Source organism: Mixophyes fleayi, chromosome 12 (genome assembly GCF_038048845.1).
Source record: "Mixophyes fleayi isolate aMixFle1 chromosome 12, aMixFle1.hap1, whole genome shotgun sequence".
Lineage (NCBI taxonomy): Eukaryota > Metazoa > Chordata > Amphibia > Anura > Limnodynastidae > Mixophyes > Mixophyes fleayi.
In genome coordinates, this window is record NC_134413.1 from 13,900,931 (window position 1) to 13,914,791 (window position 13,861).

The window sequence follows — 13,861 nt, forward strand, 5'->3', positions numbered from 1 at the left end:
GGCTGTGTTTGTGTCCTTTATTCTATTTAGTTAAATTATTTCACCATTATAGACATGTACTGCAAATCAGGATGATGGGATTTATTCTTTACAAGTATATTGCACCATGAACATCGACTGTATCAAATGCCTGCATAAATCGGACGTATTCAGGGTAATGCAGTCTATCGGTTCAATAGGTGACCTCACTGAGACATGGAGTACACTGTATCACTAGCTCCTAATTAATTAGGTGAGTACTGTTTCAAACCATAAAGTGGCTCCCAACGTTGTGCATAGGAGGGCGAGAACAGTACATGATCCTCAATGCTTAGTGTTTTACAGATAAGGGATTGTTCAGTCATTTGTAGCAAAATACCTGAATTTCACAGTGCAGACAAAGCGCAGAGGTGTGCCAAAGCTCTTCTACTTACTGCATCATGTGCTATGTGACTGTGGTTGCCATGGTAGTTCAGAATTATAATTCACGAATAGCTTGAAGAAGAAAAAAAAAACAAGGGAAAATAGTACATACCTACATTCTTACTGCCTGTCACAGTGATTTATGTAAAATAAACCTAGCATGCCAAGCTTTTACTTTCTACTAAAAGATCCCCCTACTGCCGCCAAAACAGGTTTGATCTGTCGATGCATGGACTCCACAAGATCTCAGTGTCCTGTGGTATCTGGCACCAAGACATTTGCAGTAGATCCTTTAAGTCCTGTAAGTTGCGAGGTGGGGCCTCCATGGCTCGGACTTGTTTTTCCAGCACATCCCACAGATGCTCGATAGGACTGAGATCTGGGGAATTTGGAGGCCAAGTCAAAACCTTGAACTCCTTCAAACCATTCCTGAACAATTTGTGCAGTGTGGCAGTGCGCATTATCCTGCTGAAAGAGACCACTGCCATCAGGGATACAGTTGCCATGAAGAGGTGTACTTGGTCTGCAACAATGTTTAGGTAGGTGGAACGTGTCAAAGTAACATCCACGTGAATGCCAGGACCCAAGTTTTCTCAGCAGAACATTGCCCAGAGTATCACATTGCCTCCGCCGGCTTTCCTTCTTCTCATACTGCATCTTGGTGCCATCTCTTGCCTACGACACACACGCACCTGGCTGTTCATATGACGTAAAAGAAAATGTAATTCATTGGACCAGGCTACCACCTTCTATTGCGCCATGGTCCAGTTCTGGCGCTCACATGCACATTGCAGGCGTTTTTGGCGGTGGATAGGGGTCAGCATGGGCACTCTAACCGGTCTGGGATGCACTGTGTGTTCTGACACCTTTCTATCATAGCCAGCATTTACTTTTCCAGAAATTTGTGCTACAGTAGCTCTTGTGAGGGATTAGACCAGATGGGCTAGTCTTTGATCCCCATGCGCATCAGTGAGCCTGAGGCACCCAGCACCCTGACGTTGGTTCACTGGTTGTCCCATCTTGTACCACTTTTGGTAGGTATTAACCACTACATACAGAGAACATCCCATAAGACCTGCTGTTTTGGAGATGCTCTGACCCAGGCATTTAGCCAGGACAATCTGGTTCTTGTCAAAGCTGCTCAGATCCTTACACTTGCCCATTTTTCTTGCTTTCAACTTCAACAATTGTCTGTTCACTTCCTGCCTAATATATCTCATCCCCTGACAGTTGCAATTGCTACAAGATAATCAATGTTGTTCACTTTTCTTGTCAGTGTTTGATTATAGGTGTTGTGGCTGATCAGTGTATATCAAGCTGTAAAAATAATTTATACTCTCATGCTCTCTGTTACTCCTGCAAAATGTCTCTGGTAATCAATTGAAAATGTTGGCAACTGAGGGGAGTTATGCTTGGTAAAAGACATCTAGAATAATAATTAACAAAAATAAATAGTGATTGATGAATAACATTTTTACAGGGGTGATTGAATTATAACTTGTAAAGGAGCATTTTCAGTATTCAATTGTCACATGACAAGCAGCCAGTGGAAAAGTACTACAGCGGTCACGTGATCTGCTGCAAGTCTACGGCGCGGCAGCTGAGCATCACTAGAGGTCGCATAGTCACGTGATAGAATTGCAGCGGCCATGTTCTCGAAGACTAATTATCGCAGAAGACCAGGGATCTCCCCCAGCAGACAGTAGTTAGACCGGAAGTGCCTGAGTGTAAGAGGGGGAGGTGCAGAGCATGCTGCTGTCTCCATTACATAGCTGCAAATATGTCTGACAGGAGGTAAGTCAATCTGATTCCATCTGCATGTCCAGAGCAGGGCTCCTCACAGCGGTAGTGAGCTAAGGGATGTTGGATTGGATCTTTTTAATTTACTGTTACTTTAATGTTCGCCGGCTCCTCGATGCACCTCTTGATGGAGATTGTAGCCCCTTGCCCCCCTGTGGTACTACCAGTGGGTAATAAAGAGGCTGGAGATGCCCAGTGATACAACATGGAAGGGATATAGAGGCTGGAGGCCACAGTAATACTGCCAGGAGGTGATATAGAGTCTGGAGACCCCCTTGTGATGCTGCCAGGAGGTAACATAGAGCCTGGAGACCCCCCCCCCCCCTGTGTTACTGCCAGGAGGTAACATAGAGCCTGGAGACCCCCTTCCCCGTGATACTGCCAGGAGGTAACATAGAGCCTGGAGACCCCCCTGTGATACTGCCAGGAGGTAACATAGAGCCTAGAGACCCCACCCTGTGATACTGCCAGGCGGGGACCTAGAGCCTGGAGACCCCTCTATGATACTGCCAGGAGGTGATATAGAACCTGGAGACGACCCCCCTGTGATACTGCCAGGAGGTAACATAGAGCCTGGAGACCCCACCCTGTGATACTGCCAGGAAGTGATATAGAGCCTGGAGACGACCCCCCTGTGATACTGCCAGGAGGTAACATAGAGCCTGGAGACCCCCCTGTGATACTGCCAGGGAGGAGAGTTGTAGAGTTTTGTAACACCAGTGGGGTACGAGGTGAGGAGATACTGCAGGGAAGGGATATAAAGCCTAGCTGCAACAAGGGGAGGGGGCCATATATAGTTTGGTGACCTGCAGTCAAGTTGCAAGAGGTGAGGAAATATAACTCACATAATCGTGTAACTGCAGAAGGAAGCAATGCTATATTTCATTGTTTTCATATCTTACCAGTTGGGCTTTGTGCAGTAATTGGCTGTTACATTTGTATCTGTCTGTTGGAGCATGAACTAACTAAACCTGACAAACTAAATTATAATATATAGCTTGTGTATAACTTTCAATATCTTCCTGCAATCTAGTGTAATCACTTGTCTTTTATTGCAGATGGATTCTCTTGTCCTGTAATATACAGTTAATGAACAATACAGGTAAGACAAATATTACCATGTCCTGTTCAGTTTATAATGTAAATCCTCCCACAAAGGCGTGCTGGCAGTGTCCTGTGGGCTGGCACGTAAGAACCGGAGGTATAATAAAACAGAACAACGTCCTCTCTGTGTCTCATAGTTGGGGCGTGCACAGTGACTGTGCTCTTACAAAGCTGTGCTGAGTTGGAGTATAGTTCTGTAGTGACTACAGTCTCCCCCTCATCTGGTAGTAAAGACCATCCAATCAGATGTCAGAGCCAGCTAAGATACTGTACAGAGTACTGTATTTAGGAAGATGCAGTGAGGGAGACTGGAGTATCAGAGGATCAATAATTAAATGGCTTTATAAATTAGGGGGTTGAGATGTTATGTTTTAATGGTTTAAGCTTGTGTGTGTTTTTTTATGTGGGGGACATGGTTACAGGTGGTTTTTAGTTTTGCTCCATTGTGTAATGTGTAGGAATCGCTGCGTTGGTTATTTAGGGACTATTGCAGTTCTTTAATATACAGTTACTGTACTATCCACCATCCCTTTAGTGCATCTCTTAAAGTGGAGTGTAACACCTCCAGGCTCCTAGAGATACTGTAAGACAAAGAAGCCAAACTGGTAGATAATTTCAACAAATACTGTAACAGCAGAAAGACGCCATGTAATTCACATTTTTCAGATTTTTACTGGTTGAGCTTTGGACGGTAACTGTATTTGTATCTTCATTTTTGAGTACAAATAAATTAAACCTGACAAACTCCATGACATTGTAATATATTAACGTATAATGTTCAATATCTTACTACAGTTTAGTATAATCAGGTGTTCTTTATTGCAGTGGAAATCTTTTGTCATCTAACAGACAACTGTTGATGCACAATACAGGTAAGACAAACGTATGAATAATTTACCTTTTACTCTTCAGTTATTAATGTGAATCTTGTGTTATTGTAATGTAAATCCTCCCACAAAGGCGTGCTGGCTGTGTACTGTGGGCCGGCACGTAAGAACCGGAGGTATAATGAACCAGAACAACGTCCTCCTCTGTGTGTATCTCATAGTTGGGGTGTGCACTGTGGCTGTGCTCTTACAAAGCTGTGCTGGGCTTTTATAAAGCTCATTAGTAACTACAGTCTCCCTCTCATCTGATCAGTGGCGGATCCAGGGGGGGGGACGATCAGGGCGATCGCCCCCCCTAGCAGACACTTGCTGCCGACGGCTGCACAGTATGTGCAGGTCCGTCCAGCCGTGACAGGCAGGGACAGTGTTCTGCCCGGCTGCTCTGATTGTGTTTAAAACACAATCAGAGCAGCCGGACAGCACACTGTCACGGCTGGACGGACCTGCACATACTGTGCAGCCGTCGGCAGCCTAAACTGTTAGAAAGGGGCGGGGCCTAAATCGCCCCGGGTACAGTCGTTTTCTAGATCCGCCCCTGCATCTGATTGGTAGAAAAGACCGTCCAATCACATATCAGCAGATTGAGAAGCTCATACTTGGGTCAGTCTGACTCCATCCGCATGCACAGGGCAGGAATCCTTAGTGTTGTTGCAATAGGGACTGTTGGAGTAGATCTTCTATAACCTACTGTTCACTGAGCCCTTAAGGCTTCCCTTCAAAGACCATGTAAAACCTGGAGATCCTCAGCCCCTGGTGATATTGCAGTGAGGGGCTATACAGCCTGGAGACCCCCATGATACACTCAGGGAGGGGAGTTATAGAGCCTGGAGATACCTGTGAGCCTGTGAGGAGAGGAGGGCTATAATGTGTTATAGTCCCCTAGAGATATAGCCAGGTGGGATAGTCTGCAGGCTTCCAGCGATGCTGAAGGTGGCAGAGACCACGATTATAGATCGTTTCACGTGATAATGTAACAGAAGCAGAAGAAACAGAATTTGACAGTAGATAAGAACCACTTGGCCCATCTAGTCTCCCCATTTTTTAACCTATGGTAACCTCAAATCCTATTTGATACTTATTTCTTTGTAAGGATATCCTTATGTCTATCCCAAGCATGTCTAAGTTGCTGTACTGTATTACCCTCTACCACATCTGATGGGAGGCTATTCCACTTATCCACTACCCTTTCTGTAAAGTAGTTTTTCCACACATTTCCTCTGAACCTACTTCCCCCCAGTGTCAGTACATGTCCTCGTGTTCTAATACTTCTCTTCCCCCCAGTGTCAGTACATGTCCTCGTGTTCTAATACTTCTCTTCCCCCCAGTGTCAGTACATGTCCTCGTGTTCTAATACCTCTCTTCCCCCAGTGTCAGTACATGTCCTTGTGTTCTAATACTTCTCTTCCCCCCAGTGTCAGTACATGTCCTCGTGTTCTAATACTTCTCTTCCCCCAGTGTCAGTACATGTCCTTGTGTTCTAATACTTCTCTTCCCCCCAGTGTCAGTGCATGTCCTCGTGTTCTAATACTTCTCTTCCCCCCAGTGTCAGTACATGTCCTCGTGTTCTAATACTTCTCTTCCCCCCAGTGTCAGTACATGTCCTCGTGTTCTAATACCTCTCTTCCCCCAGTGTCAGTACATGTCCTCGTGTTCTAATACTTCTCTTCCCCCCAGTGTCAGTGCATGTCCTCGTGTTCTAGTACTTCTCTTCCCTCCAGTGTCAGTACATGTCCTCGTGTTCTAATACTTCTCTTCCCCCCAGTGTCAGTACATGTCCTTGTGTTCTAATACTTCTCTTCCCCCCAGTGTCAGTACATGTCCTCGTGTTCTAATACTTCTCTTCCCCCCAGTGTCAGTACATGTGCTTGTGTTCTAATACCTCTCTTCCCCCAGTGTCAGTACATGTCCTCGTGTTCTAATACTTCTCCTCCCCCAGTGTCAGCGCATGTCCTCGTGTTCTAATACTTCTCTTCCCCCCCAGTGTCAGTACATGTCCTCGTGTTCTAATACTTCTCTTCCCCCCCAGTGTCAGTGCATGTCCTCGTGTTCTAATACTTCTCTTCCCCCCAGTGTCAGTACATGTCCTCGTGTTCTAATACTTCTCTTCCCCCCCAGTGTCAGTACATGTCCTTGTGTTCTAATACTTCTCTTCCCCCCAGTGTCAGTACATGTCCTCGTGTTCTAATACTTCTCTTCCCCCCAGTGTCAGCGCATGTCCTCGTGTTCTAATACTTCTCTTCTCCCCCAGTGTCAGCGCATGTCCTTGTGTTCTAATACTTCTCTTCCCCCAGTGTCAGCGCATGTCCTCGTGTTCTAATACTTCTCCTCCCCCAGTGTCAGCGCATGTCCTCGTGTTCTAATACTTCTCTTCCCCCCCAGTGTCAGTACATGTCCTCGTGTTCTAATACTTCTCTTCCCCCCAGTGTCAGTACATGTCCTCGTGTTCTAATACTTCTCTTCCCCCCCAGTGTCAGTACATGTCCTTGTGTTCTAATACTTCTCTTCCCCCCAGTGTCAGTACATGTCCTGGTGTTCTAATACTTCTCTTCCCCCCAGTGTCAGTACATGTCCTGGTGTTCTAATACTTCTCTTCCCCCCAGTGTCAGTACATGTCCTGGTGTTCTAATACTTCTCTTCCCCCCAGTGTCAGTACATGTCCTCGTGTTCTAATACTTCTCTTCCCCCCAGTGTCAGTACATGTCCTCGTGTTCTAATACTTCTCTTCCCCCCCAGTGTCAGTGCATGTCCTCGTGTTCTAATACTTCTCTTCCCCCCAGTGTCAGTACATGTCCTCGTGTTCTAATACTTCTCTTCCCCCCAGTGTCAGTACATGTCCTCATGTTCTAATACTTCTCTTCCCCCCAGTGTCAGTACATGTCCTCGTGTTCTAATACTTCTCTTCCCCCCAGTGTCAGTACATGTCCTCGTGTTCTAGTACTTCTCTTCCCCCCAGTGTCAGTACATGTCCTCGTGTTCTAATACTTCTCTTCCCCCCAGTGTCAGTACATGTCCTCGTGTTCTAATACTTCTCTTCCCCCCAGTGTCAGTACATGTCCTCGTGTTCTAATACTTCTCTTCCCCCCAGTGTCAGTACATGTCCTCGTGTTCTAATACTTCTCTTCCCTCCAGTGTCAGTACATGTCCTCGTGTTCTAATACTTCTCTTCCCCCCCAGTGTCAGTACATGTCCTCATGTTCTAATACTTCTCTTCCCCCCAGTGTCAGTACATGTCCTCGTGTTCTAATACTTCTCTTCCCCCCAGTGTCAGTACATGTCCTCGTGTTCTAATACTTCTCTTCCCCCCAGTGTCAGTACATGTCCTCGTGTTCTAATACTTCTCTTCCCCCCAGTGTCAGTACATGTCCTCGTGTTCTAATACTTCTCTTCCCCCCAGTGTCAGTACATGTCCTCATGTTCTAATACTTCTCTTCCCCCCAGTGTCAGTGCATGTCCTCGTGTTCTAATACTTCTCTTCCCCCCAGTGTCAGTACATGTCCTCGTGTTCTAATACTTCTCTTCCCCCCAGTGTCAGTACATGTCCTCGTGTTCTAATACTTCTCTTCCCCCCAGTGTCAGTACATGTCCTCGTGTTCTAATACTTCTCCTCCCCAGTGTCAGTGCATGTCCTCGTGTTCTAATACTTCTCTTCCCCCCCAGTGTCAGTGCATGTCCTCGTGTTCTAATACTTCTCTTCCCCCCAGTGTCAGTACATGTCCTCGTGTTCTAATACTTCTCTTCCCTCCAGTGTCAGTACATGTCCTCGTGTTCTAATACTTCTCTTCCCCCCAGTGTCAGTACATGTCCTCGTGTTCTAATACTTCTCTTCCCCCCAGTGTCAGTACATGTCCTCATGTTCTAATACTTCTCTTCCCCCCAGTGTCAGTGCATGTCCTCGTGTTCTAATACTTCTCTTCCCCCCAGTGTCAGTACATGTCCTCGTGTTCTAATACTTCTCTTCCCCCCAGTGTCAGTACATGTCCTCGTGTTCTAATACTTCTCTTCCCCCCAGTGTCAGTACATGTCCTCATGTTCTAATACTTCTCTTCCCCCCAGTGTCAGTGCATGTCCTCGTGTTCTAATACTTCTCTTCCCCCCAGTGTCAGTACATGTCCTCGTGTTCTAATACTTCTCTTCCCCCCAGTGTCAGTACATGTCCTCGTGTTCTAATACTTCTCTTCCCCCCAGTGTCAGTACATGTCCTCGTGTTCTAATACTTCTCTTCCCCCCAGTGTCAGTGCATGTCCTCGTGTTCTAATACTTCTCTTCCCCCCAGTGTCAGTGCATGTCCTCGTGTTCTAATACTTCTCTTCCCCCCAGTGTCAGTACATGTCCTCGTGTTCTAATACTTCTCCTCCCCAGTGTCAGTGCATGTCCTCGTGTTCTAATACTTCTCTTCCCCCCCAGTGTCAGTGCATGTCCTCGTGTTCTAATACTTCTCTTCCCCCCAGTGTCAGTACATGTCCTCGTGTTCTAATACTTCTCTTCCCTCCAGTGTCAGTACATGTCCTCGTGTTCTAATACTTCTCTTCCCCCCAGTGTCAGTACATGTCCTCGTGTTCTAATACTTCTCTTCCCCCCAGTGTCAGTACATGTCCTCATGTTCTAATACTTCTCTTCCCCCCAGTGTCAGTGCATGTCCTCGTGTTCTAATACTTCTCTTCCCCCCAGTGTCAGTACATGTCCTCGTGTTCTAATACTTCTCTTCCCCCCAGTGTCAGTACATGTCCTCGTGTTCTAATACTTCTCTTCCCCCCAGTGTCAGTACATGTCCTCGTGTTCTAATACTTCTCTTCCTTTGTAGAATGTTTCCCTCCTGTACTTTGTTCAAACCCTGATATATTTGAAAGTTTCTATCATGTCCCCCCTTCCCTCTTCTCCAAACTATACATATTAGGATCTTTTTTTTAGTCTTTCCGGGTAAGTTTTGTGCTGTCGGCCACGTGAAACCTATGCAATATTTCACTGTTTTATCCCAATGGGCTTTCTGCAGTAATCTGTCATTGTATGTTTATTTGACTTTTGAGGTTTGAACTAATCAAACCTGACAAACTCATTGTAATATATAGTTGAGGTATAATGTTCAATATCTTATTAGATTGCTCTTTATTGCAGATATCTGTCATGTAACGGACAGTTATGAACAATACAGGTAAGGTAATCATGGGTAACTTGTAACTTGCCCTTTACTGTTCAGTTTATAATGTAAATCCTCCCACAAAGGCGTGCTGGCAGTGTCCTGTGGGCCGGCACGTAAGAACCGGAGGTATAATAATCCAGAACAACGTCCTCCTCTGTGTGTCTCCTAGTTGGGGCGTGCACTGTGGCTGTGCTCTTACATGGCTGTGATGGGCTTCAGTAGTAAATACAGTCTCCCTCCCATCTGATTGGTAGAAAAGACCATCCAATCACATTTCAGAGTAGGGCAAGAGATTGTACAGTGTTCTAGATTCATGCAGAGGATAGTGGAGGAGACTGAAGTGGCAGAATATGAATAAAGTTTATAAAGTTGGGCACAATCTATGTTTGACTTTTGTTTTGGGGGGAGGGTGGGCTACAGGTGGCATTTGGGCTTATCGTTTGACTTTGCGCCGTTGTGTAAGGGGCAGGGGTCTTAAGGATCCCATTGCCTGTCACCAGCGTGCTCTTAGCATAGTCTGGTTGTGTTTACCAAACAGGATGTAGGCGGGGACACAGTTTCCATCTCTAAATTATTATTTTTATTTTTTTTGTGTTACACGTCACAAACCTTCATGGTGTTTTAAATGCAGGTCTTGCTGGTCGTAATGGGATCAACCTGTCTGATGTTCAAAGCGAGTGGAAAGCTGCAAAACTGGTAATTATTTTGCACCGTGTCCTTTTACCTGTAGTGTTTTTACTTAAAACATAAGTTCATTCAGCATGAAAAGGTCGTCACACCAGTACATGTAAATATTCTTAGAACATATTTAAAGCCGTCGGTGCCATGTTTATTTTGTAAAGTGCTTGGCAAAAAACAGATTTAAAGGCTAGTTTTGCTTTCGCTCATGTTCCGAAGTAATCCCCAACTGAATTATGGGGCTCCCATCCCTTGGACCCCTTCCTAAACTCTTTCGGGATCTATCATGAAATTGACTGGATGTCCCAGTTGTGTTGCGCAGTAGAGCCTCTTCTCTTCACTCCAACTCTATAGACGTGGCCTGTTGGCAATCAGCCGAAATTCTTGTAAATGTTTGTTACATTCATCCTGTACCCCTCCCACAAAGGCGTGCCTGTTGTACTTAGTTTACAGGTGCGTAAGAACTGGAGGCAGATTAAGAGATGGTCGCTAAGTTTGCTTGCAGCTGTCTCATGGACAGTCGTCGATCTCCCATCTTACATCTTGTGTATAGAAAAATTGTAAAAGTAACAGTTTTTGGTTGTTTACTGAAGGTCTTGTTGTGTTACTCTTGTACTCCTTTAAGAGTGTAAAGCCACCGGTGGACGCTTGTAATCATGTCCTTGGTGTTTATACTTTGCCCAGCAGGTTATCTCCTACCCCTATGCGGATGGCTTATAAAGATAACTCTACTCACGATAAAGATTTTGGTGGCGTTAGGGGAAAGCGATCTTCCTCTGGTCCCCCCAGATCATACGTTCAGATTCATGTGTGTCCCATACAAATTGGTGCATTTATAGAGGGGTGAGATCACTGTATGTATATCTGACAGTCTGTGATTTTTTTTGGGGGGAGGCTGGGGTTGTTTAGCTTTTCCCCTAATCAGTACAAGCAGCATCCTCCGCTCACTAGACTTTTTAACACTTATGATATAAACGAAAAGTGGTTCCCCTAAGTAGCAGTAGTCTCTGACACAATATCAGTCTACTTATATTGTTTATCTGAAGCTTGTTGGAGGAGAACTCTAGACTGTGTATAGGATCATGTTGTATCTTACAGTCCTTTCATGCTGGGCGTCCAGCCATCTGTTGCTTTGCTCCATCAGGGGTGAATTGAATAAAAACCTGTGACGAGCCCACTAGTGTCTTGCTCCTGCTGACCCTATAACTCGTGCCAGATGTTTGTGGAGTTTTTCTAGAATGACTTAATTAAAAATGTACTTTATTTTTTTATTTTTATTTTTTTTGTTCTAAGTCGCCTGAAGTCCAATCATGATGTGAAGCCCAGGCAGTCCTTGACTGTCCTTGGGGAAAATCCAACAATGGATATTTGCCGTAGAACTGGGCCCAATTACGCTGCATGGTGGGATTATGACCAAGGCCCGGACATCCGCTGTGCTGCAAACATGGTGTCCTTTCAGATGGTCCCAGATTACGAAGGGTTAATGAGTACACAGGACGAATTGAAGAGTGGTATTCCCAAAAACTGTAACTGTATCCCAAGCAAGATTAAAGGTAAAGCGTTTCATCTCCTAATACGTCTGTTTGAGATTTTTATATAGATAGACATCTATCATCTGATAAGTAGAATAGTGATGCCATTATTATCTAGAAACTAATGATGTATTTTTATTTTTCAGGTTAATCCTTTGATGGCTGAAGCAGAATAAATTCATGGATAACCTGTCTATGGAAGTGTTTTCTTTAAAATGAAGATATATTAAATGTAATAAATTTGAGACAAAATTGTTTCTCGAATGAGTAATTGTATCTGAGCACAATGTGCTGACATGAGCCGTCTTGTTATCTTTCTTTGGCCTCAACTGACAAAATGTCAGCATATAGTGTGGTGAAAACTAGTCATGTGACACAAGCGGGTGGGGCTTTAGCGTCTGTTCCCGACATGCGGTGATGGTGGGCATTTGAGACTCTAGCCTCTCCGTTCACTAAGAACATTTTGTGCTCCAGTGTGTCTAATTGAAATTTTTTAACAAAAAAATTTTAAAGTGATATAGTGGATTTTTAACATACAATGACTGCCTCCGCTGTGTGTAGAGCACAGGTGCACTAGTCTGCATGCATGTAAGATATAAAGGACATTACATACTATGCATCCTGACGCAAGCTGCCTGCAGGACATGGTTGTAACAGGAACATTATATTTTAAACCACAGTTTACCAATTAATAACTATTTTTATACCATGCAGAATAAATATGGATGCTGGGAATTGTGTATAAAGTAAAAGGTGGTGGATAGTTTTGTACATCTCTTGTTTTACTCTTCATGAACATGCACCTTATTGATTCACTAGCGAATGACATGCTTGGAGCATTTACTGATTGATTCAGCCCACAAAATGACCACCTCCACCAGCTGTAGGAGATGGGGTTTATTGAGGTCACATAAGTGGACTTATCTCATTAGAGATCTCAATACCCTCACGTGTTTCTTGCTAGAAGAATGTCTACTGTTAGTGAACAAGGAGTCAATCCAATGTCTTAAAATACTGAGAATCCCCAACCCAATAAAATGTGTTGATCAGGAATGAATGGTAATAGTGTCTGGTTACCACTTCTCCCTAGTGCGTCACCAAGTGATGATGATTAATATAGTAATAAAATGTTATAATTGTCACATTTATGGACACTGTGGCTGGGTCCCCTACATCCTGTATGTGCTCTGATTAAATCATACCAGGATTTACTGCAGAACATTCCTCAAAGTCCTTAGGATGTACAGTTTGTTCTATGATTATTATTAATTTTTATTTATAGGGCGCCACTAGGTATCCGTAGCGTCGTACAGGGACAGACAGAAATACGATACAGGGTGAGACAGTACAGTACAGTACAGTACAGTTAACAGAAATCACAGTAACTCAGAAGCTCAATGAACAGCTAGATTAGAGGTGAGAGCCCCCAGCGGGGTAGAGACAGGGGCCGCAGGACCTCGCGGAGGAGACAAGGAGCTGGAGAGCAGAGTTAAGGTGGTGGAGAACAGGAGGAGAGGAGGCCCTGCTCGGAGGAGCGTACAATCTAAGGGGAGGATAGGACGGACAGAGACACAATAGTAGGAGGAGGGAATGGGGATGACGGAGGCAGGGATGGAGGGGGGTGGGGGGAGAGGAGAATGAAAAGGAGGGGGGTAGGGGGAGACTGGGAGGAGGTCAATGGGTGGGGGACTGATGATGATGGCCATTGTGAGCTGAGAGGTCCCTCCCTGTCATCACATGACAAGCATGGGGTATGGTGACTGACTGGCTCAGACTTAGAGATCAGGTTATACTTGTCTGGGTACAAATTAAAAGGAAACTAAATCTTTCAGGGAGTAATATTTTTTTCCCTTCCCGTAACCATAGCAGCCATATAAATGTGTCCCAAAATTATAGAGGACCTCTTGTGGATGGGGGCACCAACAGGAAAGTAGCTATTGGTGTGGCACGGTTGGAATGAGGAGAGATGGCAGAAAGTGGCGACATGATGCATGAATCATCACTGTAAAAAACAGATTTAAAGTGCAGACACTAGTTGAATCTGCTATTTGAAGGGAACTGAGTTCATAAGGATCTTTAAAACAACATTGATCCTGAAATGTCATCCCTATTCAGATCATGAATTACATATTGTATGTACCACAATTGTACTTTCTGCTCGTCAAATGTATTCTCATTAAGTAAAGTTACATCAAACTGGATTAACAATGAGTTGCCCAAAGCAGTGCTCAATGGGACACTTTGCCAAAGTTGTATCTGCATTCTCTACAAAAGTATTAGCAAAAGCGTAACTTGAAGAGGTAATTGACTGATTTGCAGAA

The 13,861-nt window shown here is 44.6% G+C and overlaps 1 non-coding gene across 1 annotated transcript; it reads left to right on the forward strand.

The window, feature by feature from the left end:
- Positions 1 to 10,422: 10,422 nt before the first annotated feature.
- On the forward strand, positions 10,423 to 10,552 carry LOC142109472 (small nucleolar RNA SNORA38). The gene has a single exon (XR_012680391.1). It is a non-coding gene; the product is annotated as a small nucleolar RNA SNORA38 (small nucleolar RNA).
- The last annotated feature ends 3,309 nt before the right edge of the window (positions 10,553 to 13,861 follow it).